The following is a 26,558-nucleotide window of genomic DNA, read 5'->3' as shown; positions in this document are numbered from 1 at the left end:
TCCTGGGGGTGATGAAAGCACCACTTGCTAATGGCAGACACATCTCCATTCACACACCACCCGCCACCCAGCCCCTCCCCAACACTGTAAATTAAGGGTATTGCTTAATTAGCCTCTAACTAACCCTCCTTCTGTATTTCCCACCTTGGTAAGAGGTCAGCTTTGATTCCTCTCTGTTCTTACCCCTGATGTAAAGTCAGGTCCGTCAACTCCCTCTTCTTCTTTTAAAATTTTATTTATTTATTTATTTATTGGGCCTGTGTTGGGTCTTCGTTGCTAAATGCGGGCTTTCCCTAGTTGCAGCAAGTGGGGCTGCTCTTCGTTGCAGTGCACGGGCTTCTCATTGCGGTGGCTTCTCTTGTTGTGGAGCACGGGCTCTAGGCGCACGGGCTTCAGTAGTTGTGGCATGTGGGCTCAGTAGTTGTGGCTGTGGGCTCTAGAGCGCAGGCTCAGCAGTTGTGGCGCACGGGCTTAGTTGTTCCGCGGCATGTGGGATCTTCCCGGGCCAGGGCTTGAACCTGTGTCCCCTGCGGATTCTTAACCACTGCGCCACCAGGGAAGCCCCTTCTTCTTCTCTTGAATCATCCACATCTCTTGATATCCACACAACTCCTAGAGTCCAAGAGGTATCACTGTCTCTCACTGGGGTCCCTAAAAAAAGTCTCTTCACTGCTCTCACCCTGTCCAGTTCACCCTCCACAATGGGGCCCGGGTTAATTTCTAAAACACAAGCAGCCTTTCATTCTGTTAAATGAATTAACTCCACAACCACCATCTACACTTTACCACAGCGATGACCACCCCGGACAGTGTCCATCAAGTGGGACTGCTTGCTGCATGTCGGTTTACTCGCCGTGTAAAGGAAGGACCCAATATTTTCTGTAGGTCTCAGTGCTAGACCCTGTGGCAATAGCAGTTGTGATACTTTTTCTCACTGAATCCTTACAATAACCATATTCTCTGCATGGTACTATCAATTTCTTACAAATGAGGATACTCAGACTTGAAGATGTTCAATAATTTGCCCAAAGCCACTCTGCTAATAAGAGGCAAGTATTCACACTCAACTATCTGGATTCCAAAGCCATGTTCTTTCCGTCACCCGCCCCTCCATGCTGTTTCCACAGGAAGGTGGAGATTTCTTATTCCACTTCCTTAAAAAGTGTGCTATGAAGACTTACTCTCCAATTTGAAATTACAACACGAACCACAGGAACCACGCCAAAAGGCAACTGAAAGCTTCACGACGCAAGTGTGTAATGACGAGCCCAAAGGACAGCAAACCCACAGGTCAAGGAAGAGCTGGCCAACTCAGGAACTGGACATTTATTCATACTCACATACTTCATTTGAATATTCATTTATTAGTATTTGAATGGTAATTATTAAAATTTTTCACTTTTTAAATCGAAGGCATCTTAAAGAACAGGGGCTAATATCTTGTAAATGCAGACCAGGAATGTGTGCATTCAATAAGTAGGGGTCTACCTGTACATCACCAGGAAGTGCCTTTACTACCTCGGATAAGCCTACCCTATTTCACTATTGAAACACAAGGCTTGCAAAATTTATACTTACTTATATTATAAAATTTAAATATATTATTCCATTTCTATATAGAACTAAGGGAACAATAACAATTAAGTTCAAACAATTACAGTTGACAAAAGCATAAAAAAGTTCCAATTAACATCTTAATAGATGGCTTTCTAGAAACTTTAACTGAGTTTTTGTTTCCACTTAGTCATTCAAAACCTTTAAATCCACGGCTAGAAAGAGAAGCAAAAACATTCACCCAGGCTGGAAGCGCGTTCTGCTTTTTCTCAAGCAACCAATTCACAGCCAAGTTCTCAAGACCTGAATGTATCGTAAGTACTCGAATTGCCTTGTTTATGTCTTTACTCAAAGCTAGCGATTAAACATTTGGGCCATTTGAACACCGGGTTTGGTTAACATAAATTTACCATGTGACCCATCAATTCCTCTATGAGGTATTTACCCAAAAAACAAGACAACATGTGTCCATCCAAAGACCTGTACAAGAATGTTCACAGCACATTATTTATAAAAGCCAGAAAGTGGAACACCCCAAATGTCCACTAACAGGTGAATGCATAAGCAAAATAGCCTGAAGTCATATAAAAGAATACTCTCAGGCAATAAAAAGTCAAGTACTGATACACACCACAGCATGGACGAACCTCAAATACATTACGCTAAGTGAAAGCCAGAAGAAAAAGGCCACGTGTTATAGGATCCCATTTACTACATGAAATGTACAGAACAGGCAAACTACAGAGACAGGAAGCAGACTCGTGCTTGCCTGGGGGGTGGCGGGGATGGAGAGTGCAGACAGCCACATGGGATATTTCGGGTGATGAAAATGTTTTAAAACTGGATTGTGGTGATGGCTGCACAGCTCTAACTTTACTAAAAATCACTGAATTATACAAGTGAATTTTATGGTTTGTGAATTATACCTCAATAAAACTGTTAAGGAAAAAAAAGACAGCTTTAAAGCGTGCTAGCTATAAATCGTTCTGGGTCAAATTCAGGTCATTCACAGAAAGGAATGTATCTTTACAAAACGACCAGGTTCTGCATATGTAGGAGCCTTAGCATGAAAAACAGTATTATTGGGTGTTCTACTGGAAAGAAAGCTTTATTTAAGAACTGCTATGTAATATGTTACCGACAGAGGGGCTCTTATTCCCCCGCAACACAAATCATTTAAAAGACAGCTGGAAGCACCCGAGGAGCTGCCGCACGGCAGAGGCGTTTTACTGCCACAGTAAAGATAAAGACAGCACTGCAATAGAGTTCAGGGGGTCTGGAAGAAGTCATTCCAGCTACAATGACAAGAAGTCTCTACACGCGTGTGCTCTGAACGCTTCTTAGGAGGATCTGAAGGGCAGGAGAGGAACAGGGAGGGCGGCAAGGTTAGAGCGGGAGGGCGGCAAGGTTAGAGCAGGAGGCCAAGCGCGGGGCTCAGGCTGGAAGCTTCGGGGGCAGGGGGGCAGGTTTCCAGGAAGAGCACGTGAGGCCCTTCTTCTTCTTCTTTGTGGCTGCGCAGCCTGAGGGATCTTAGCTCCCCGACCAGGGATCGAACCCGGGCCCTTGGCAGTGAGAGTGCAGAGTCCTAACCACTGGACCGTCACGGAACTCCCGCGAGGCCTTTACTCTTTTTTCTTTTTAATTTTTGAATTTTATTCTATTTTTTTATACAGCAGGTTCTTCTTAGTCATCAATTTTATACACATCAGTGTATACATGTCAATTCCAATCGCCCAATTCATCACACCAGCATCCCCACCCGCCCTCGGCTTTCCCCCCTTGGGGGAGGCCTTTATTCTGAGTGGGCAACAGAGGCCCACAAGGCTCCAGGGCAGGGAAGTGACACAACTGCCGTGATTTCAGAAACATTCATCTGACAGCTCTCTGGAGCTGGAGCTGGGATGAACGGGGACCTAAGGTCAGTGACACTAACTAACTTAGAGGAACAGCGATGGAAAAAGAAAAGGCCAGATGCTTAAAACCAAACCAAGCAGGGGTGATGGGAACGTGGACCAGAATGGGCGGCACTGGTGAGGAACGACATAAGGATGAAGAGAGCGCCTCTCAAACTTGGACTTTCAAGTCTCCGAAAATTTACCTCTGGATTCCAGAATCTGACAGACACTGCATTACAAAGTCAGAATGACTTAACTACTGCTGCTGGGGATGTTCACTGAGACAGATGGTGACTGGCCACGTCTAGCAGCACCGCAGGTGCACTGACCCTTCCACCCAACAGTCTCACCACTAGGAATCTATCCCCAAGATAAACTGGCCGAAAACGACAAGAAGGTGTAAACTCCTCAAGTTTAGTCACGCAAAAGACTGAAAATCAACCTAAACTCCACCGAGAGGGGATGCAGCACTAAAGTATAGCACAGCCGCATCACGGAGCATCGTACAGCTGTGAAAAGGAAGGAGGGGGCTTCCCTGGTGGCGCAGTGGTTGAGAGTCCGCCTGCCGATGCAGGGGACGCGGGTTCGTGCCCCGGTCCAGGAGGATCCCACGTGCCGTGGAGCGGCTGGGCCCGTGGGCCGTGGCCGCTGGGCCTGCGCGTCTGGAGCCTGTGCTCCGCAACAGGAGAGGCCACAGCAGTGAAAGGCCCGCGTACCGCAAAAAAAAAAAAAAAAAAAAAAAGGAAGGAGGGCGGCCCCTACTCACTGACAATACAGTGACTTCCCAGTGGACACAGTAGCTGAAAAAAGCAACGTTCCCTGTGTGTGTGAGGGGAGGGGAGTAAATACTAACACCCAGAGATAGATCTCTATTTTTCTTTTCGAAGAGAAACAAGTGGAACATAGACCAAACACTAATACAAATGGTTACCCATGGGCGGAGGAGAGGGGTGCAGGTGAGATTCAGTGGGGGTCCGTGGACAGAACTCAGGGGGTTGCAAACGCGGGTGGGGAAAAACGTACATCTTATTTCCCACTCACCTCTGACTGAAACCCGACCACTCCTCCAATTATGAATGTAGGCAGCAGTCCACAACAGTTTTAGCAGGACCTCTGACTCTGCCACCAGGAAATCACAGGTATTTTCATGACTCCATGACAGTTATTGCCAGGATCATTTCTGCTCATCAATACTGTGGAATTACAGCAGCTTGCCATAAAAATTTTTATACCTCAAGTAGGAAATATTGGACTCCTCTGGTGGCGCAGTGGTTAAGAATCCGTCTGCCAATGCAGGGGACACAGTTTCGAGCCCTGGTCCTGGAAGATCCCACATGCTGCGGAGCAACTAAGCCCGTGCGCCACAACTACTGAGCCCACGTGCCTAGAGCCCGTGCTCCGCAACAAGAGAAGCCACCGCAATGAGAAGCCCGTGCACAGTAACGAAGAGTAGCCCCCGCTCGCCACAACTAGAGAAAGCCCGGGCGCGGCGACAAAGACCCAACACAGCCAAAAATAAATAAATAAATTTAAAAAAACGGGAAATATTTAAAATACGTTAACGTGTAATTCTCAGGGGTGAAGTTTGCTGTTCTTTGTTGGACATCTTTCATGACTGAGAAAAGCAAAAAGTGACACTGTAAAAGTTATAAAAACATCTATCTGTGAGCCATAGTTGGCCTATCGGGTCTCAACCAATTGTGCTCTCTGCTTTAGGTAATAACTGGCAACGATATAATTGTAAATAAATAGGAATTCACAAGCACGAAGTCTCATGGAAGTTCTGGGTTAAGTGATGATCATCTAGACATTCATAAATCTGTTATTATAAAATTCCTTATGTCACTAAATTGAACACTCATTTAAAAAAATTCTCATGCTGGAAAAAAACCAGGGGTAAAAATGTCAAAGAGAAACAACCCAAAAGAAAAAGGTCATATTATTAAGAGAAACTGGTAAGTTATGTGAAGAAGTCTGATTCTAAAGGGAAGATGAGAAACTTAATTTTAGATATGATGGATGTGAAGCAATTAAAAAAAATAATACCAAAATGAAAATGCTCAATCAGGCAGTTTGAAAATACAGAACTGTAGCCCAAAGGAAATCACACCTGTAGAAAAAAATTTGGTAATCTGCAAAAAGGTTTATAAAACTGTCAGCATTAACGTGGATAAAATCTTCACAGCATAAGGGAAGAACGTAACAGCGATGAGAACTAAAACCTGTATTTAAAGGACATGGGGGAGCCCCCCTCCCCCTGGCCCCCCAGGAGAGAGGAGTGCTGCGAGCCGGGGGGGACACAGGTGTGAGAACCAGAGGCCAGAGAACAGAAGCTCGGGGAGGAGAGCTGGACGAAACCTCTAGTCCTCGACAGGGTCAAAGGCTGTGATCAATCAGGGAGAAGGTCTAGGATGAAAGTCGCTGACTGCAGCAGGTGCCAGGAGAAGGTACCTCTGAGAATGCAGGTCCAGAGTGGGAGCCGGCTGCAGCCACGTGGAGACGCCCCTTAACGGCCGGGAGAAGGTGCCGGCTCTGCTGCTGATGGGGCCCCTGGAAACCTGCCTCTCCTGACACCTGGTCTCACAGGAGGACCCAGGACTAGCTTGGACGATGACAACGCCATGACTTATTACCCCATCCGCCGTTACACAATGCAAGTGAGAGACATGAGTGTTCCTTTTAAATCCTAAGGCCAGTATACAAGCATAACTGTTATAAACTTTTATTTGAATACAACATGACAACTATCATGTTTCAACTTCTAAGACAAATCACATATCCTATTCAAAAATAATATACAACCAATGATAACTACAACAGCTGTCTCATAATAAAACTTCTGTGCAATGTCTCACAGTTGAACGTATGAAACCTTGAATTCAAAATGTGATCTGAAGTTCATGCTTCCCACTGCCCTCTTACAGGGGTCTCCTTGGTGACCCCCAAGTCCGATCACACCCACATGGGACTGAGAAAATACTACACTGATTACTACAGAGAACAGACAAATCCAGACAACCCAAAACCAGGGAGCACTGCTAGTCAGATTCACTTAGAAGGGCACACTTGGTTCCTTCAGTGCCAGCTCTAATTCTGTTAACTCATTTGAAACTAAAGACCCAAACAACTTCCCAGAGCTGTTACAGAGTTTTAAATGAGACATCGTATGTAAAAAGGCCTAGTTCTATGGCTGGTACCTAGTAGGAATTTCCCAACCAATAGCTCTTTTTCTCCCTTCCTTCTCAAAAAACAATAGTGTAGTAGGAGGTGAAACCATCTAACTCACCTGATCGTGGTCAGAAAATGATTAACCCATTAAATGCAAGGACACTTTTGGTATGTCGAACATGATTCATGCAATATTTGCAAAACCTTCCTTAAAAAGAAAAGTAGAGCAAAACTATAAAACTCCTAGAAGACAACATAGGAGAAAACCTAGATGACCTTGGGTAAGGTGTGACTTTTTAGACAGAACACCAAAGGCAGGATCCATGAAAGAAATCATTGATAGGATGCACTTCACTCAAATTAAAAACATCTGCTCTGGGAAAGACACTGTCAAGAGAATGAGAAAACAAGCCACAGACTGGGAGAAAATATTCGCAGAAGAAACATCTGATAAACAACTGTTAACCAAAATAATACAAAAATTCTTAGGACTCAGTAAGAAAACCGCTTGATTAAAAAATGGGCCAAAGCCTTCACCGAAGATATTCAGATGGCAAATAAGCATATGAGAAGATGCTCCACATTATATCACCATCAGGAAAATGCAAATTAAAATAATGAAACACTACTAAACACCTATTAGAATGGCCAAAATCCAGAACACTGACAACACCAAATGCTGGTGAGAAGGTGGGGCAACAGGAACTCTCAATCACTGCTGACGGGAAGGCAACATGTGCAGCCACTTTGGAAGACAGATTGGTGGTTTCCTACAGAAATAAACACACTCTTACCAAGCAATTCAGCAATAAATTGTGCTGCTTCATATTTACCTAAGGAGTTGAAAACTAATGTCCACACAAAAACCTGCACACAGATCTTTATAGCACCTTTTTTCCTAATTGTCAAAACCTGGAAGCAACCAAGATGTCCCTCGGGGTGAATGGATAAATAAACTGGGGTCCATCCAGACCATGGAATACTATTTAGTACTAAAAAGAAATGAGCCATCAAGCCATGAAAAGACACGGAGGAAACTTAAAGGCATATTATGAAGTGAAAGAAGCCATTCTGAGAAAGGCTATATACTGTGTGATTCCAACTATATGACATCCTGGAAAAGGCAAAACTAAGTAGACAGTGGAAAGTTTTAAGTGGCTGCCAGGAGCTTGGTGGAGTTGGGGGTGGGGAAGTCAGTGTGCAGAGCCCAGAGGATTTTTAAGGCAGTGCACTGCTCTGTGCGGTACTGCAGTGATGGACACGTTACTATACACTTGTCCAAACCCACAAGATGTACACCACCAAGAGTGAACCCTCACGTCAACTATGGACTGTGGTGATTATGATGTGTTAATGGAGGTCTGGTTGTAACAAATGTACTACGCTGGTGGGGGGTATTGATAACGGGGGAGTCTGTGTATGTGCTGGGGCAGGGAGTACATAGGAAATCTCTATACCTTCCTCTCCATTTTGCTGTGAACCTACAGCTGCTAAAAAAAAAAAAAAAAAAAAAAGAGTCTCAAAACAATCAAAACAAAAAAATGAAAGTAGAGGCTCACTTTTGATCTTTATATTTTGCTCATGAAATAACTTGCATTTTATAATCTAGAAAACATGAGTAAACAAAAAGCTAGTACTGAATATTAAATACTATATTTGCTTACTTTTCTTAATTGAAAATTAGGCTATTTTGATAATTATTGCTACCTGAATAATGGAAATGTCAATAAGTAGATTTTACATTTATACCTGTTACCGTAAAAATGGAAAGTATATCAATAACTGGTTCTTCTTTGTAAACAAAAATATCTGGCCCCAGACCCTCAGACTTTAATAGAAGTAATACTTCTGATTCATGGGCTCTGCTCTGTGGTTGGAAGGCAGGGGCCTAATTCACAGCTAAATCCTCAGCACCAAACACAGTGCCCCGGCACACTGCAGAGCTCCAGAACGACTGGGGAAATGATGATTCCAAATATTTTGGGGACACGTCTGAATCACTGATGATACATTAAAAAAAACCCAAACCTAGGACTTCCCTGGTGGCGCAGTGGTTAAGAATCCGCCTGCCAATGCAGGGGACATGGGTTCGAGCCCTGGTCCGGGAAGATCCCACTTGCCGCAGAGCAACTAAGCCCGTGCGCCGTAACTACTGAGCCCGTGTGCCACAACTACTGAAGCCTGCGTGCCTGAAACCTGTGCTCTACAACAAGAGAAGCCACCAAAATGAGAAGCCCGCGCATCCCAACGAAGAGTAGCCCCCGCTCTCTGCACCTAGAGAAAGCCCACACGCTGCCAAAAATAGATTTAAAAAAAAAAAAAAACCCAAACCCACCCAGCCCATCAGCATACAGAATTACAAGGAAGAATGCTAGAACATGTTTATTACATGTAATTTCATTTTCTCCCAGCACAGTAACAGTACTGAGAAAAACGGGGAGGGGGGAGGCACATCATTTATGTTATGTATAAAATTTAAGAGAAATTATTCAAACAGGCGATAAAAACTGTAAAACTGATGGCTTGGAAAGTGAAGCAGCAAGGATCCACCATCCTGGGGTAGGATGTGAGCAAATGTATTTAAATCTTCACGGTTTGTTTTATGAGTTCTCCCACGTCCTAAAAACTACCAGAGCTTTGAAATTAGTAGGCTCTCAAACTTATACTAAATGAGGGAACATAGCTGCCTTCTCCCTTGAGATCAATCTTTGTCCTTCTAATTATATAAATATAGAAATATGCTAATTCAACTCATTCCCCAAACACATATACAATTTTATAATCATGAGAAATTTTGGATGCCATTAGGTATGGAATTTTCTCCTATGAGCATCTTAGGAATTAGGATACAATTTTTATTCTTGGTATTTGAACAACTAATAAGTCTTTTTAAATCCTAAAAATCCAAATACAAGCACTCAAAGCTTCAAGTATTGTCCAAGTTATAACTGAATCTTAATTCCGTTAGAATATAGATTCTTCCTATTTTAATTACTATGGGACTTCCAGTGGGATGACATGAGCATCACTGGTATAAATTGCTTTAGGAAACCTGAAGGTGACCATAACCACTTACTATTTAACAGGTGCTATGCAGACTGACTGGTTGGTCCATATAAACTAGCTTTAACTGTTAAGGACCGAATTTCAGCTCTCAGTTTCAGCACAATGCTTTTATAGGGACATTTATTCAATGATCTAGCTTGGTGCTTGCACGTATTTCATTTCCAAGCATTTTCGTTCACTTTAAAACAAGGAAATACAGTATTACATTTGATCGTTATCTACACCATACATATTTTTCAAATTGAGGACTGCAATCCATTAATGTGTGGGCCATGAAATCAGCTTAGTAAATGGTAACCGGAACTTTTCAAAGGAGTGAAAAAGAGAAGGGCTCATAGAACACAAGTATCGCTCGGTGCATCTTTAATTCAGTTATGTCTGTGTACGTACAAAGTTAACCTACAAAATGCATTTCTTACTGTAGAAACAATTCAAGGAGCACAGAGTGACATTACACAGTGACATGACTATTTCAAATAGTTAATATATAAGTGCATGTGGATGTTTGAGGGGACTCCCAAGTTCTGGTTCCACAACTCACAGCCTGTGTGAGCTTGGGCAGATTCCTTAACTTCTGTGCCTATAATTACCTGCAATTATAACACAGATAGACATATATATAATGGGGACAATAACAGTACCTACCTTACAAGGTTGCTGGGAGGTATAGATGAGTTATGTAAATAAACTGTTTAGAAGGGTACCAGTACACACAGTAAGTATTTGCTACTATTCATATGAACACTTCAACAAATGTTATCAGATGTCCTCGAAATTCCTAACATGGTACTTAAATAAAACAACAAAAAACTTCTCAGGGGGAAATGTCAAAGCTAGCGTGTAAGTCAAAATGAAGTAAAGTAATGTTGCCTGAAAACTTCACAATACCCTTGGATAACATAACACCAGGGGTACTTCCCAAATTCCCACCAAAGTGGACCCATCATCAGAAGACAGGGAACCTTGTATTCTGACGGACCTGGGGATCCAGACAGAAGCAGCTGTAAAAGTTCAGATTTTCTTTGAAATTTCATTTGTTCTTAAAGTTCATCTGGATCTTTCATTCCACCACCAAATACACGAAATAGAACGCTCTAAAATACAACCTTGAAAACCGTTTCTCACCCTAGTTAGTGGGTGGGCTGCTGTTTTATCGAATCCACTGAGGGTGGAAGCCTGCTGCGGCGGAGCTCTCCCTGCACACCAGCATCCCAGCATCTCTCTCCTGTCTTGGTGCCGCAGCATCATCAGGACCCAGCCTAACAACAGACAGGCAGACACAGACAGCAAGTCGTTTTCACTCCTGAGATGACCAGGACGCTGGTGGTACAGGAAACATCTTCAGGCCACCGAGGGTGGAAATCTAGACACGGACCTTCAGCTGGGGAGACAGAATGACATGTCACATGCAGATGACAGGTCTCTCCCACTCCTGGTGAGGATGCTGCTCCAGTAAAGGATGCACTGTTCTACCACACACGCTGTCACTTTCGTTTCAATGAAATGTTTCAACTCACAGTTCCCACAATTCTGTTCAACTAATGCGCAGATTTCCCTCCTGTGTGGCCACGGTTTGCCCTGTAGTTGGTGAGTGCTAGACCTTGAAATAATATCTGCTAAGTCAGCAGATTTTGAAAGTTACCACATCACTAAGTGAACAAGATCATTCATCTAATCTGGGTTTTCAAGGCTTTTCATTACTTTTTTTCCCACTAATATAAATAAGTTATCTTAAGTTCAAAAATTCTGACCAGGGGACTTCCCTGGTGGCGCAGTGGTTAAGAATCCACCTGCCAATCCAGGGAACACGGGTTCGAGCCCTGGTCCGGGAAGATCCCACATGCCGCGGAGCAACTAAGCCCGTGCGCCACAACTACTGAGCCTGCGCTTTACAGCCCGCGAGCCACAACTACTGAAGCCCGCGCACCTAGAGCCCACGTGCTCCGCAACATAGAGCAGCCGCCGCTCGCCGCAACTAGAGAAAGCCCGCGCGCAGCAACGAAGATCCAATGCAGCCCAAACCAAATAAAATTTAAAAAAAATTCTGACCAGCAGCTCCCTCTAGCTAAGTGAATTTTCAAGACACTTCCCACTTCACTACAAATTGGTTCAAAAAGAATAAACAGTCCCACTTCCACTCTCCATCTGATCTGGAGCTTTCACGTTTTGAACACAGTTTACCAATTTATTCACCTTACCGAAGGTACGAGAGCAAGCTGACGGCACCCTCTTTTAGGCGCCTGGATAGTGCTTCTGGCCACGCGGGGTCGTGAAGAGCCAGAGGCACCTACCGCTGCTGGGCGTCTGCACCCAGCCCGTGCACACGTGCAGTGCGGACTTGATAAAAAGCATCCTGTTGAAAATGTCCTAGTACTAGCTACGACAACAGCAAGTAGTCAAGAAACTTATAAATATCCGGGAAAGGGTATGAGGAGGTGCACAACACACAAAAGTGTGTTTAAACCTGGGCTTTAGCACCTATCAAGGATAAACAGATTAAATTCAGTCTCTCAATTATTTGAGTGTGTCTTCTGAGTTCATGAAAATGTACCATTTGATAACCTCCAATAAGGGAGGTTTTTTCTTTTTGCGGGGGCGGGGGCGGGAGTGGTTAAAAAGGCTTGCTCCCTGCTCTGACTGAGAACAATCTGGCCATACCTATAACAAGGGAAAAAGTCTGGTAAAACCTGTAACAGCCTCACCTAAGAAAATGATTCTGAAACTGACAGAAGCTTCTAGCATTTTTCACTTGTGGTTTTTTTTTTCAGCTGAACTGGTCCTAGTCATGATGTTTCTTTTTAGTTGCAAAAACTTGTAGCGAATTTCCTTCATAATCCGCACAACTTGTTTTTATGGTCACTATAAAAGTAGTGGCTTTTTAGGTTACTGTTTAGGGGCAGAAGAGACAAAAGCAGCTCATTTCACTTCTACAATAATTAAACCTCATATTTTAAATAAGAATAAAGAACATCCTACATACTGAGATTGGTACAGATTTCTATCAAAATACTACTTGCGACTGGGGCACTACCATCATCTTTACAGTCAAGCTCAAGTTTGGTGGGAGAAGCCTCCAAGAAATGTCTGTCAAAATTCTTGATTTCACAGAATTTACTTCATTAACTTGTGTATATTTTCTCAAGCAAGGTTTTCAAGCCTATGCTTCAAACAGCTTATTTTGAAAACCATCAAATCATGCTCCCAGTTGAAAATACAGTATTTTTTAAAAGAACATCAAATTTCCTCCACAGTTTAACAAGAACTCACTTATATAAAAAATGGGCACTTTAGAAGACTTGAGCTTCACAAACATGATTCAATTTTTACAATAAAATTTAGACATCAAAACTTTGCAAATAAATCAACTTCTGCAAAGTACTACTGTATAAATGCAATGAACTATAGAAAGAAGCACATTTAGGACGAATGTTTTTCAGATCACACGCCCCGAGTAGCACTTACACTCACTTAGGCTACACTAGACCGCCAACAAAACACACAAATCTGCCTCTGCATTTTGGGGGGAAAACCCCTCTTTTTAATGTAAAACTGCTGCCAAGGGAGTCATCTGAATGTGTTTTAAAATCATTTTTTACAACTATTAAGGGAATCCACTGTCCTAGTTAGACACACACTCACTCACCTATAAATCTACCATAAAAAGCAACAGTGGATATTCATCTTACACCACATCCATACTTTCAGAATTAAACGGTGTAACATATGGTTTGTTGGTTAGAACCTTGAATTCTTTTTTTTTTTTTTTTTTTTTTTTTGCGGTACGCGGGCCTCTCACTGTTGTGACCTCTCCCGTTGCGGAGCGCAGGCTCTGGACGCGCAGGCTCAGCGGCCACAGCTCACGGGCCCAGCCGCTCCACGGCATGTGGGATCTTCCCGGACCGGGGCACGAACCCACGTCCCCTGTATCGGCAGGCGGACTCTCAACCACTGCGCCACCAGGGAAGCCCAGAACCTTGAATTCTTTCATCAGAGACTGTTTCCATAAATCAGCCTATCAAAAGAAAATTTCTCGTTTATAATTTATTATAGGTTAAATCTCAAAATTAACCGAACTTCCCCAAATTGGTTTGCTTTACTGCAATCTCATTTTTATGGGTAGAAGGTTGGAAGAACGAGGACACGACAAAGCGCCGCCACCCACACCAGCCACGTTCAAGTGTGAAGTGCCGCAGGCCAGCACCGAGCACACGGCCCGGCCGACTTTCAGTATTTTCTGAGCTTAAGGGGGTGAGATGGGACGCGTAGTGAAGGGCTGGCGAGGACGGAGGGCGGAGCCCACTCCTGCCTGTCGTGGTGACGCCAACACCCGCTGGGGACAGACTCTGCAGTCAGGGAGCCATGACAAATGCTGAACACAAGGCAACAGGAGCTGGTGGCAGAACCAAACAAGGGAGGGATGAAGACAGGGCATTTTGAAGGAGGAACTAATACTACTCGGTAGTCACTAAATATGGAACATCACAGTCTCAGAGAGAAGGCTCGAAACAGAGAAGCTGGATGTGGCTTGGGGAGCAAATGAGATCAGCGTGGGGATGTTGTGATGGTGGGGAGGGCAGGTGGGCCACGGGGAAGCCCTGTGGGCAGGTAGAGAGGCCACTGGGGCTCAGCTGGGAGGCAACCAGCTACCAGCGAGAACTGTCAGAACCGCTCCGGCCAAAACAGAACTGAAAAACCCCACAGCAAAGTGGACTAGAACAGAGAATCAGGTCCCAGAGGTACTTCCTGCACGTCCATTTAGAGAAGGAGACATAACCAGAAGAGCAAAGTATTCTCCACAGAAGCTAAGGCCAAGAGATGACTCAAGATAAAAGGATGAGAACCTGGTCCAGAAGCTTGGAAAACACTACACGTTACATCCCCTCCTTAAAGCGGCCAAAACGCTCTAGAGAACAGACCTGGTTACACTTTCCAAACATATCACGCGAACGGTGTTCACACTCTGGAAATCACTGAGCCCAAGACATGCAGGGGAACCCATTTAAAATAACAGGAAAGAATCTAACAGAACCTGAACGAGGAGAAGCCAAGTCTGAGTTTCAATGGACTGAAGTGCTTTGAAAACTCTGGCAGTTTAGACTTTAAAAATTTTGAAACATCTCTGTAGTTAATGCTACCAACCAGCATTTCCCAGGTTTAAAAAGTACTTTCAACATATGACACCTCCAAGAAAACATGAACCATGTGTGCTTTGATCCTGCTGTTGGTCCTCAGCAGTGAGGACGGATTAATGCCGGTCCATGTGCTTAAAAAAATTCCTTAGAGACTTCCTGTGATAGCATTTAGGATTTATATTTAGACCAGGAATAAACTGAAGCAGGAACCATTTCTAGACAACTATGTCTAACTCCGTACTCATGAGGATCCCGATCTCCGCGGCACTTCCCACACTGCTCCCCCAGAACACGGGTGTTTCCAGATGCTCATCAACGCTCCACTGAAGAGGGAAGAAGCGAACGCAGCCGTTTACTCCAGACCACGCCTCTACTGCATGGCATGCCATTTTTCACATTTCTAATTCTAAAATCAGTATGTGCTCTACAAAACAAAACATACTCTTTAACGTGGTAGTAGGGTTTTCTTCCCCCAAAGGCTATTATTAAACTAAGGGTACACCTTGCATACATACACAAGTACATACGCACACATATCCTGTAAGATACACATTCCCTGTAAAATAGATGTCTCCCTATAAGACCCTCAATGCACACTAACATATTAAAAGCCACTCAATATGCAACCTAGCATTTCCTAAATGTATCTAGTCACAGATCTTCCCTTCCACTCCAATATCTTACATGTCACAGAACACAGGTGGGCAAATACTGCTCTAGGCAAATCAAAAATTACTGAAAATGCAGGGAGTGGTAAAGCTGAGCTCCTTTATTATAAAAATAAGAGTGACTAAACAAAGCTTCATAATGTCAAGTGATGAAAGGCATGACAGGCTTCACCATAAATGCCCCAGTTAAACTGCAGACATTCAGAAACAAAACACACAACATCCTGCACAGGACAAAGGCACCAACACACAGGACACTTGCAAAGGTACCACTGAGGAGTAAGGGTGGCAAAAGTGCTCGTCAGGCCAAGCGTCTTCAGCACCCCTAAGCCCTCCCTTCTGACTTCTGGGTCCCCTGTGGGTAGACATTAATCACCCTCTGGTTTCAGGAGTCTCTATCTGACGACTGACTAGTGAACCACTCCTGCACCGAGTGTCCAAGGCTACCTTCACCCTGGGAAGTGAAGGAAAGACTTCTGTCCAAAATGAGGCATTTATTTGCAAGAAGCAGAAAGCTGAGGGGGAACAGCTCCAAAGCCACCCAAGTGGATTCAGCCCCGTCTCTGGCACATTCTAAGTGCTGAGGAATAGTGGTTATTACCACAGGCAAGATGATTCTGTAAGACTGGAGAAGTCAGAAGAAATCACTCTTGGACTTTTTTCTTCTCCACCCTCCCCCAAGCTGAAGTCCCCTAGTTCCCAAAGACAAACTCAGGGCTCGGGGAGGGGAAAGGCCTCCAGCCCTCATGCCTGGGCCTCCAGCTGGGACTGAAGTCTGCAGTCTCCTGTTTCTCAGCCTCATCCACGATTTCAAACCTTTCCTTCCAGTCTGACCAGAGCAGGCCTCCCTCCCCACTGCAGGAAGGGGGCTCTGAGCTCCCTGGCTTTTTTCCCACGTCCTGACTTCTGGAAGCTGCCCAGGCACACTTAACTATGTTAGCTAATAGGGGACACGTTCTGTGCACCTGTTTGCTCAGATGGCCGAAAGTATCCCTAATTTGTGTCATTTAGAGTACGTTTTTTAAATCAATAGTAACATTTCAATGTTCCAGGCTACAGCACAAAATGTGTCAAAAGAATTTATTTTTTCTAATTTTTAGCAAATTTACATTCTGAGGCATAATGTCGACAGGTTTAAACCTCCATCTACTATTGCTAGGAGTTGTAAAGTTAGCAAAAAAGGACAGGAAGTTCACAGCATCTCTAAGAAAAGGAAACTTCCACACTGAAGACAATTCACTAGTACATAATCCACTGCTGTAATTCAACAAAATAACAAAACATAAATGAGGTTCATGAGATGAAGACAGTTTCATGGAGGGTGTGAAACTGGCAGGGACCTAAAGCAGCTGAAGGATTAAGATGGGGGGATGGGAAGATGAGCTGCAAGGAGAACCTGAGGGCTGAGAGTCAGATATTTACCCTACATGTCAACACACCTGGCAAGGGACCTGCAAATAAAGCAAACACCAGAGTGATTCCAGCACTGAACTGAGTGAGCAGAAACATCTTGTTCGGAAGCAGGCTCACTGCTTCTATTGTCTTTTGTCTTCATAAGCTAACCCACTGCATTATAAATACATGTGTGCTATAGAAAGTTGGACGAAAAAATAAAAACCAAAAGAATAAACTAAAAATAACCCATAATTCCACTATTCAGAGATAACCACTAAAAACATTTTGGCTTATTATCCTTTAAAAAATGTACATACACACTAAAAAGAAAAAATTAAGCATTACATATACTGTTTTACAGCATGTTTTTGTCTCACTGAATACAGAATTACAGAAATGCAAAGATTTATCTAAAAATGCTGAGATCATAAGCCTTAACAGCAAAACCTGAAAACAAATGCTCAATAAGAAAGCATTAAATAACAGTCTACCCATGACAGAATATTAATCAATCATTTTTTATATTTTCTTAGACTAAATCCTTAAAAGTAGATTAGCTATTTCAAAGTGTATAAATACATATATATTTTTTTTACATAGTTCTCTCAGAAAAATCATTCTTTTTCAGGCAATGAATGAATGGACTCATTTCTCCATACCCTCACCAGAAGTGGCTTATTTTTCAATCTATGCCCAAGTTTTTAAAAACAGTATCTCACTGATTTACTTTTCTAAGAGTACTGCTAGTAAAGCTGAAATTTTTGTCTTGTTTCTTGATCCTTCTTTTAAAAATTACCAGTTTGCTCATTTTTTTCCCCCACGGGGGAGGGGAGGTCTTCGTCTTTACCTTAGTTTTTATAAGCCCTCGTTTTATAGAAAGCAAAGTAAATTTACTTGTAAGTTACAATATTTTTTTCAGTTTGTCATTTGCTTTTTAATTCTGTGTATGGCATTTTAACCTGCAGAAGTTTAATTATTCTAAAGTAATGAAAAGAGCCTTCCTCTTTACAGTTCCTACTTTTGGTGTTATGCTGAGAGGGTTCCTCCATCCTCAGATCATTTGTATTATCTTTTGGTTCTTAAAAACTTCGGTGGGGGGGCTTCCCTGGTGGCGCAATGGTTAAGAATCCGCCTGCCAATGCAGGGGACATGGGTTAGAGCCCTGGTCCGGGAAGATCCCACATGCCGAGGAGCAACTAAGCCCGTGCGCCACAACTACTGAGCCTGCGCTCTAGAGCCCGCGAGCCACAACTACTGAGCCTGCACGCCTAGAGCCTGTGCTCTGCAACAGGAGAAGCCACAACAATGAGAAGCCCGCGCACCGCAACAAAGACCCAATGCAGCCATAAGTAAGTAAGTAAGTAAGTAAGTGAGTGAGTAAATAAATAAATAAATAAGATAAAAACTTGGGTGGGGGGGATATTTTAAAAATACACAAGTTCATCATCCTAAAATTACAACCATCTTTACTACTTTATAAATATTTTCACTAGTACATACACATTTTAAGCACACATTTCATACAATCTGTTTTCCAAAGTATTTTCTGACATAGGCCTTTTTAAAAAATCGTAGCTTGTTCGATATGAACAGTCTTAAATGGTTTCATAAATTGAAGGCCAGTGAATCACATCACACCAACTTAACAATAGCCCCAAAGTTCCAGAACTGTTCCTTTCTATCCCATCAGTGCCCAATTACTCCCCTTCAATGTCCCCCAGTTACTAAAAGACCAAGAAGAATAAGCTCATTCTTGGTAGGCAACCCAGTTCTGCATAGTGAATTCGGCCCTAATTATCAGTGATAAGATACCAATCTTGAAAGCATTTCAATTTTGCTCTCTTCTCCTCTTCCACCTTCATATAAACTAGACACTTTGGGAGCATCCAGTTAAAAGCTGGAGCCCTGGAGTCTCCCTGTCATGTTTTATTTAACCCAGGCCTCACCACTCACTAGACCTGATCTTAACCACCCAAAGCCTCAGCTGCTTCCTCGACGCCGTCAGAGGACTGAACAACAGCACCACACTCTGCGGGGCCTGATCAAGATTTTAAGTGGGTCGATGATCGTGAACAAAGTGTGCGTTACATGAGTTGCAGCAGGTAGCGCAATGGCACAGGGACACCTGCCCGTCACAAGGTCCCGGCCCTACAGGAGGTCTGTCTATTCCAAAGGAACCACAAGTCTAGTCCAAGGTTAACTGCTAGGACAGTGACCCAGGTGGGGCCTCACGGGACCGCAGGTCAGGCTCCCACCCCGGATGGAGCATCAGGATCTGAGAGGAGCCCTTCCAAAGCAGCAGGAGTCTGTCGGGTGACAGGAAGGGGACACAATACTCGAGACCGAGGGAGAGCATGAGGAAAGGGCAGCAAGGCCAATTCTGGGAACGGGCGCTGCAGTGATGGGGAAGCTGCCAGGAGACTCTGCTCACTTGATCCCAGAGTCCCAAGGAAAACATTTAAATGACCACCAAGCCTAGGCTTCACAACCCTGCTTCTCAAACACGAATAAGATTACGCTTTATAGGATGGTTCCTCAAATGTTGATAACGTTAGAAGCTATGGCATTCGCATGGAACCCAGACTTTGAGGGTATGAAGAAAACTTGAGTCAATTAAAAACCATCTCACTTTATAAATGAGGAAACAGAGGCTCAGCAAAGTTAAGTTCAAACCAGATCCCATGTCTTCTCTCCCAAGCAACATCTTCTATACCTAAGCAAAAATACATGAATAAATTACACACACCTCTCTTTCAGAAGCTATATCCCTGTGAATAAAAAATTTAAAAGCCATCAAATATAATAATTCTGTTTATAGTGTGCATTATTAAATGGACACATTATAAACAAAGAGCTTAAATCTTTAGTAATAAACGTAAGGTTTTATTTAAATTTGGTTTATTCCTCATTTCATGTTCACTTCTTAGTTTTGAAAGGCAAACGAAAGAAGAGGATTTGTTGAGAAACTACCTGATATCCCTCCCCGCAAAGAAACCAACAGAAAAGCAAGGTAAACTCTTAATTGGTCCTTAAAAAATGGTACATTCTTTTCTCCAGGCACACCTGAAAGACAAGCTCAAAATTCAGCCAATGGTCCCCAAAAGACATTTTATTCCAGACTCAATTGCTGAGGTAGAAAGCTCATGGCCTTGGAACCTATGCAGGGCCGAAACAGAGAGGAATAAAACACAAACACACTCCTATGTTTTTTTGGGCCCTAATTTTCAACTTGAAGGCTGGCAAGTAACTACTCCTCAATCTAAACCACATTCCTTTGACCTTTCCTTGCTGAAAGAAAGGCATACCACGCCTGCTGGGCAAACTGGGCGTGAACTTCTGATAAAAGGCCCTCAAGGACCCAAGAAAGGTCTCTCCTGTGAGAAAGGTCACTCGGGCTCTAGTACCACCACTGCGTTTGCATCATCTCTCCAACAGGGAAGAGCCTTAACTCACCAAATGATTTTACTTCAAAGGTAAGGCTGCAACATTTAACCTGAAGGGAAAGACCTCAATCTTGTTTAAACACACACCCACAAATTTTAGAAATCTGTACCCTAAAACTAGCTTTGAAACAACAAAAAAAGCAAATTAAAGTTTCACAACTTGTTTTCTTGGCACTTTCCTGGATTGCCATAGCTGAAGAAAACCTGAGCATTTTTTCTGTCAGGGCACTGTGTTAGTTCCTGGGGTGCTGTAATAACAACTATAATTAAGCTTGCATTCTTACGCAATGGAAGTGCAGTGACTGCTTCTGTAGCCAAAATCGGAGGTGGTCAAACACTCGGTGTAAGTTAGAATTATTCCAGATTTATTCACTCAAAAAACAACTGAGGTACCCACGACAAAGTTCTATGCTCTTTACTTTGGGGATGCAAAAATACAGAAGGAATATCTCCTGCCTTCAAGCAATTCAGTCAGAAAAGTATGGGAAGTAAGGCTGCACTGGCAACCCAGGCTAAGTTAATTATCTCTAGAAGGTAATATTCAGCAACAGGCAAAGGAGTCGACGGAACTGTAATATCTAAGCAAACTGCAGAATCAGCCCAGGCATTCACTGGGCTGTTAGTTCCCCCGAGGTGGTGGGCGGTAGGAAAGGGGGTGTACCAGCAAGGACCTGAGCCGGTGGCCCTAAGACACAGAGGATACTACAAATCGGTGAGAAACCCTACTACTACAGCTAAAGGTGGGTTTTGTTTTTTGTGGGGTTTTTTGTAACATAAGTTTTTAAAAGATGACTCCAATGACAAAAAAAGTTAAATATTTTTAGACAGTATTTCAGCCACCCCTCTCCAGCTTAATGAGCATTCTGTCTCGAAACCTCCAAAAATGGGCATAATAGAGTTAAAGCAAGCCAGTCTCCTGTTTGCATGCTTCGGAATTTGAAATGCGATGCAACTATTTCGACTTACCATGGAAAGCAACAAATAGAATGTTCAAGTAAATTTTTTTCTAATATCCAAGAACACTTTTAGATCAAGAAAACGTCATATCCAATTTTTTTAGACGAAATACTGCTGCTTTTTAAACAACATTCCCTATTTTGCTACACAACCCACAAACGCTCCAGGATTTCGGAAAATTGGGTAGACAGAGTGGCCACAAAATGAAGTGTTAACCTTACAACTGCACACGCTTTTGCAGCGTGTTAAGATATGCCGAGGTCCTAGAAGCTGGGGTCGTAAAGTGAATTTAGTTCCCTTCTGTGACTCTGACGAGTGCATTTCCAAAACTGCGTGACTACTTCACTCCTAACTTGGACTGTTTTAATGCCCCTACGGGGAAGGGCAATTACACAGAGCAAATAAATACCTGAGTTAAGTTAACTGCAATTCCCCATTTGCACCCTCACCACTAACCCCAACTGCGAACTATGAGCAACAACAGGGATCCAATCGGAAAAGAGGATCCTATTTTTGGCAGAGAGCTCGTTAAAGGGAGAAAACCCCGAACTTTGGGGCATTAGTCTCAAGGAATGCTCACCAAGTGTTTCTCCCCGAACCAGCACTCGGCCTACAGCACACCCAGGCGGAAGCAGGGGTGCGCGGGGCGACCCCTGCACGCGGGCGGCGGCCGGCGCCCGGGTTACCTGCGGGGTCAGCGCGCGCTCCCGCCGGGCGCGGGGCCGGGGGCGCGCCGAGGCGGCGGAGCAGGCCGGGCCCGACTCGCGGGCGCTCGGCCGGCGCCGGGGGGGGCTCCGTCCCGTTCGGCCGCCGCACTCGCATCCCTGCGCGCCTCCCCGGCCCGCTCCCCCAAGAAAACAGGGCAAAGGGGCGACTATTACCCAATAATAGCGCCCCGCACAGTCGCAACAATGCGGGAGAGGAACCCGGGAGCCTCGGGCAGGGAACCGGAAAGCAGAGAGCCCGGCTCCGCGGCTCCTTCAGCGCGCGAGCCCAGTACTTTACTTGAGACAACGAGTCCGGGGCAAGCGACGCTCGGGGGAGAAGTGATCCCGAGGGGGCGAGGGAGAGAGGGCACGGGTCCGGGCGCCCCGCGGGGGTCGCCGCCCGAGGAGAGGCGAGGTTCGCACGCCCGGCCGCGGCCCGGGTCCGCGGCCCGAGTCCGGTTGCGCTGGGAAAGGGGCGGGCGCCATGAATCGGGCTTTTTCCCAGTGCGTAGTCCGGGCCTGGCCGCCCCGTGCCCGCGTCCGGGGCCGCGGCCCGGCCAGGCCCAAGCCGGCCGGGGTGACTCAGGGCCGGGCCGCGCGCGCTCCCCTCCCGCCCCCGGCGCCCTCCGCCCACGAGTCCCCCGGCCCAGCCGCCATTCCTCCCAGCCGCGGCTCGGCGGCTCAGGCCTCGCCCGGCGCCTGGGCTCGGCCGCCGCGGCCCCAGTCACTGCGACACCGCGGCTCCGGGCCGGGCCTGCGCCGCCGACTCTCCTCGGCCCCGGCGCCGTCGACACTCACCCGCATTTCCCGGGTGCCTAAATGGCTCCGGCGACGTCTCCACCTGGTCGCTGGGCCCGGCACCGGTTAAATCCCCGTCCCGCCAAGGTCTCGCCGCGTCCCTCAGCCGCCGGGGCTGCCCCGCCTGGAGCTGCGTGCGACACGGCTCCCGCCTCCTCCTCCTCCCTGCCCGCCCGCCGGCCCTCCTCCCGCCGCCGCCGCCGCCGCCGCCTGCACCACGCAACCTCCGGCCTCTAGCCTTTCCTCCGCCGCTCCCCGCCCTCCCGGCCTCACCGGCTACGGCTCCCGTGGGGGAGAAGCTGGTGGGGGAGGGCCGGAACGCACCGCCATCGGCGTCCGGGGCGGGGGAACCGGGAAACCGTCGCCGCCATCTCCCCACCAGCCCGCGGCGCGGGAGGGGCCCGGAAACCTCCCGCCCGCCGCGGCCCCGGCCCCCGGTCCCCCAGCGCCACCGAGGACCCGCTCGCGGGGCTGCTCTCTACCTGTTCTCGGCCCCTGGCCCTGAACCCCGGCGCCCTCCCCGGCCGGGCGCAGCGGATCCTCCTCCAGGTTTTACAGCCTCCCTCTCCTAGAGGCCGCCTCTAAGGACCCGGCTTCCCGCCACTTCGGGCCGAACGAGGAGGGGTCACCTTCTTAGGTCGGGGCAGCAGCCTGGGGAGAAACTGTCCCAAGACACCCCGGAGGAGGAGGTCTTACACACCCACTCCTGCCCCCCTCCTGCGCGCAGACGCGTGCACCTGGTGGATCTGCCTCCCCGGCTGGGAGAATAACCAAAAGCCATATCCCGACCGGCTGATAAAGTCTGAGATGGGCGAGTGGCCCTGAAAAGCAGGTACAGACTAGAGATAAACGTGGCGTCCATTCCCGAGCCCCAGGACACCTGCGGGCCTCGGCGATCCGCACCTGAAAGCCCGAGCTCCTCGGCGCGTCTCTCCCTCTGTTTCTTTAAAATCAAACCAAAACTAGCTTCCCTCTTCAAACTCTTTAACCGACTCTTTTTCAGGCAAATGTTGACAAAGATTCCCTTTACCATTAATCTCTGTAAAGACAAATCAAGAATGGAACTGAAGATTTTACATATATGGATGGGATGAAGTGTGACTATAGAATAGGATTGTTTTCACGTGGGGTCTGGAGTAGTTCACCGCATTCAAGTGAAATTAACTCACAATTGGGTACTTGAAATACAAATTTTGGCAGCACAAATAGCCACCTGGCTTCCTAGGGTCGCACAGGTGAGAAGCGTGGATTTGGAGGGGCGTCTGCTTTCATACCCGTGGTCCATGAACAAGCGTGGAAGGATTTCAGATTATCTGGGCAACAAACTTGATGAATGTTAACTTCCTGTTTTGCTCCAAACTAAAACATTAAGTATCACCTTGGGGTGGAAATCCTAGGCCCAGAGCAGAGGGCTACCCCCATAGTCCTCTCTTTCCTGAGGAATATGGGTTTCTCTTAGAAGAAATACCCCATTAGTAGATGTGGTTCCTCCTATTAAAAAGTGGTCTTCTGTCAGCATCTGTTAATTATCTTTAAAAATACGGCCTTTGTCTATACTTGTCACCGAAGTATGTGATCTCAGTCTGTGTGAGGATTTTTAAATTCTTGGTTTATACCCTATACTTCTAAATATTCAAAAGAAACTTGGATGCATTTAACTTTTTTGTGGGCACATGGTAAGGCTGAAGGTACAAAGGGAAGGCTTGTCCCTGCGGACAGTGCTTTCCGCTGTAGGTATATGGCTTCTCTTAGATCCTCACTTCTTCCCTGTGCTTTCCTCAGACAAGGTATCTCATCTCCAATTTCCCTTAATCTGCCCTCTCCCATCTCATCATTCAATATGGTCTCCTCGCCTGTGACTTCCCAGAGCTAATACATGAGCTGAGTGGGTCAACTTTCTCTTTACTGTTTTTTTCTTCCAACCTCTCTTTTTCCTTAACAGAAGGATTTAGTCCTCCTATACCATCCTCCCCACTTCTCATTACCTCAATTCCTTCTAGCCTTTGCTCTCCACTCATCTGCACTATTATTCTTAGCTCTTAGACTGTGACATTGACTTTTTTAAAAATATTTATTTATTTATTTTTGGCTGTGTTGGGTCTTCATTGCTGCACACAGGCTTTCTCTAGTTGCAGTGAGCGGGGGCTGCTCTTCATCACAGTGCGCAGGCTTCTCATTGCGGTGGCTTCTCTTGTTGCGGAGCATGGGCTCTAGGCGCGTGGGCTTCAGTAGTTGTGGCACACGGGCTCAGTAGTTGTGGCTCATGGGCTCGAAAGTGCAGGCTCAGTAGTTGTGGCGCACGGGCTTAGTTGCTCCATGGCATGTGGGATCTTCCTGGGCCAGGGTTTGAACCCGTGTCCCCTGCAGTGGCAGGTGGATTCTTAACCACTGCGCCACCAGGGAAGTCCCCTAGGCCATTGACTTTTATGTCCACTTCACAACCAGTTGCATCTATATCACTTCTACTCTAGGCAGGTAAGCTTGCCTCCAACCTAATGAACCAAGGCCATCTATTCTCTTTCCACATCAAAACATTCTTCCTCCATCTTTCTCCCCCATCTCAGCAAAATTGATGTTGTCCCCCTTTCAGATGACCCAAAGTTTGGAGGGGTAATTAACTTGTTAGATGTTAGAATCAAAATTCAGGAAAAAAAAATTCAACATAGTCTCAGACTAGAATATTAGGCCAAAACCAATTAAATAAAATAGAACTTTACAAGTCTAAAACAATATGATGAAGTTCAAAAAGCCCACATTTTAGATTTAGGTAGACCTTGGTTTATATTCAAACTCAAACCACCATCTTTTTCTCTGGTTAAGCCAACTGTTGTATGGGCATTCAAATACCTACCTCATAAGGTTGTCGTGAAGGGTAATTCCTTTGTAATTCCAGCACACTTCCTCAAACAGCAAGTGTTAGTTCCCTTTCTTTCCTCATCTTCCATACAGTGGAAATCCAGTGACTGCCCTATTTAGCTGTTGGTAACACTGACATTTTCCAAGTCCTATGGGCCTGAAAACTCAAAATACTGACCCATGGACCTTGCATCTCAGAGCTAGTCACCTTCCTAGAGAACTCCTTTGTCTATTTTGGCTCAATCTGTGGGGGCATTCGATATCATCATCACACCCACTTTCCAAAGAAAAACCCAAGACTCAGAGATCCTAGGCAATTTGCTCCCAATCTCTCAGCTTGATTAGTGGTGTAACCTGATCCAGTGACTCCCAAGTCCGGGTACATCCACTCCTTTACTATGATGTCTTCCCACACCTGTGTTGTCCCTTTAACCTTCTGAATGGTTTTCCTGGTTCTCATCTCTGCTCTATCCTTCCAGCCTGTGTAGTGACTGACCACCGATGGTTTTTCCAAACTGTTACCATCATCACTGAATCTTTGTCCTTTCAGACTTTTCAGTGTCTCCTCATTGTTTATAGGGTTCAAGCCAAACGCTGACCTGGCACCTAAGGTGGACCATAATCTTGTCCTAACTTACTTTTCCAAATTTATCTCCAGCCATTTCCCAAAAGGAACTGTCAACTTCATCCCATCCTTCTAAGTCTACTGTTGGCCCACAAATACCAGCCTTGAATCACCATTTTTGAAGGCTTGCTTCTGTTTGTTCCCCGAACAAACAGAAATGGTCCCTCCTCCTTTCCTACATCTGCAAATCGTCCTCCCTTTTTCATATCCAGCTCACATCCACTTTCAGGAAGCCTACTTTGCACCTTCTACGCAGGCTTTGGTGATCTCTCCATGATTGCCAACCTCTCACAT

At 45.4% G+C, this 26,558-nt stretch overlaps 1 protein-coding gene across 4 annotated transcripts in view; it reads right to left on the bottom strand.

Annotated features, from left to right (window-relative positions):
- CUL1 (cullin 1) overlaps positions 1-23,389 on the bottom strand; it is a 118,271-nt gene extending 94,882 nt beyond the window's left edge. Inside the window, exons 1-2 of one of the 4 annotated variants that reach the window (XM_081244157.1) lie at positions 22,784-22,944; positions 7,254-7,387 (exon numbers count right to left, since the gene is read on the bottom strand). The gene's annotated coding sequence lies outside the window, so the exon portion shown is untranslated. Of the gene's footprint in view, positions 1-7,253; positions 7,388-22,783; positions 22,945-23,056; positions 23,191-23,265 lie in introns of those variants that run through there. The other 3 variants (XM_081244156.1, XM_081244158.1, XM_081244155.1) reach the window with 3 other exon arrangements.
- Positions 23,390-26,558: the final 3,169 nt, after the last annotated feature.

This window comes from Mesoplodon bidens (genome assembly GCF_964165515.1).
Source record: "Mesoplodon bidens genome assembly, chromosome: 9".
NCBI classification, from domain to species: Eukaryota; Metazoa; Chordata; class Mammalia; order Artiodactyla; family Ziphiidae; genus Mesoplodon; species Mesoplodon bidens.
Note: the sequence above shows the minus strand (reverse complement) of the source record. Positions and strands in the feature narration are given on the sequence as shown.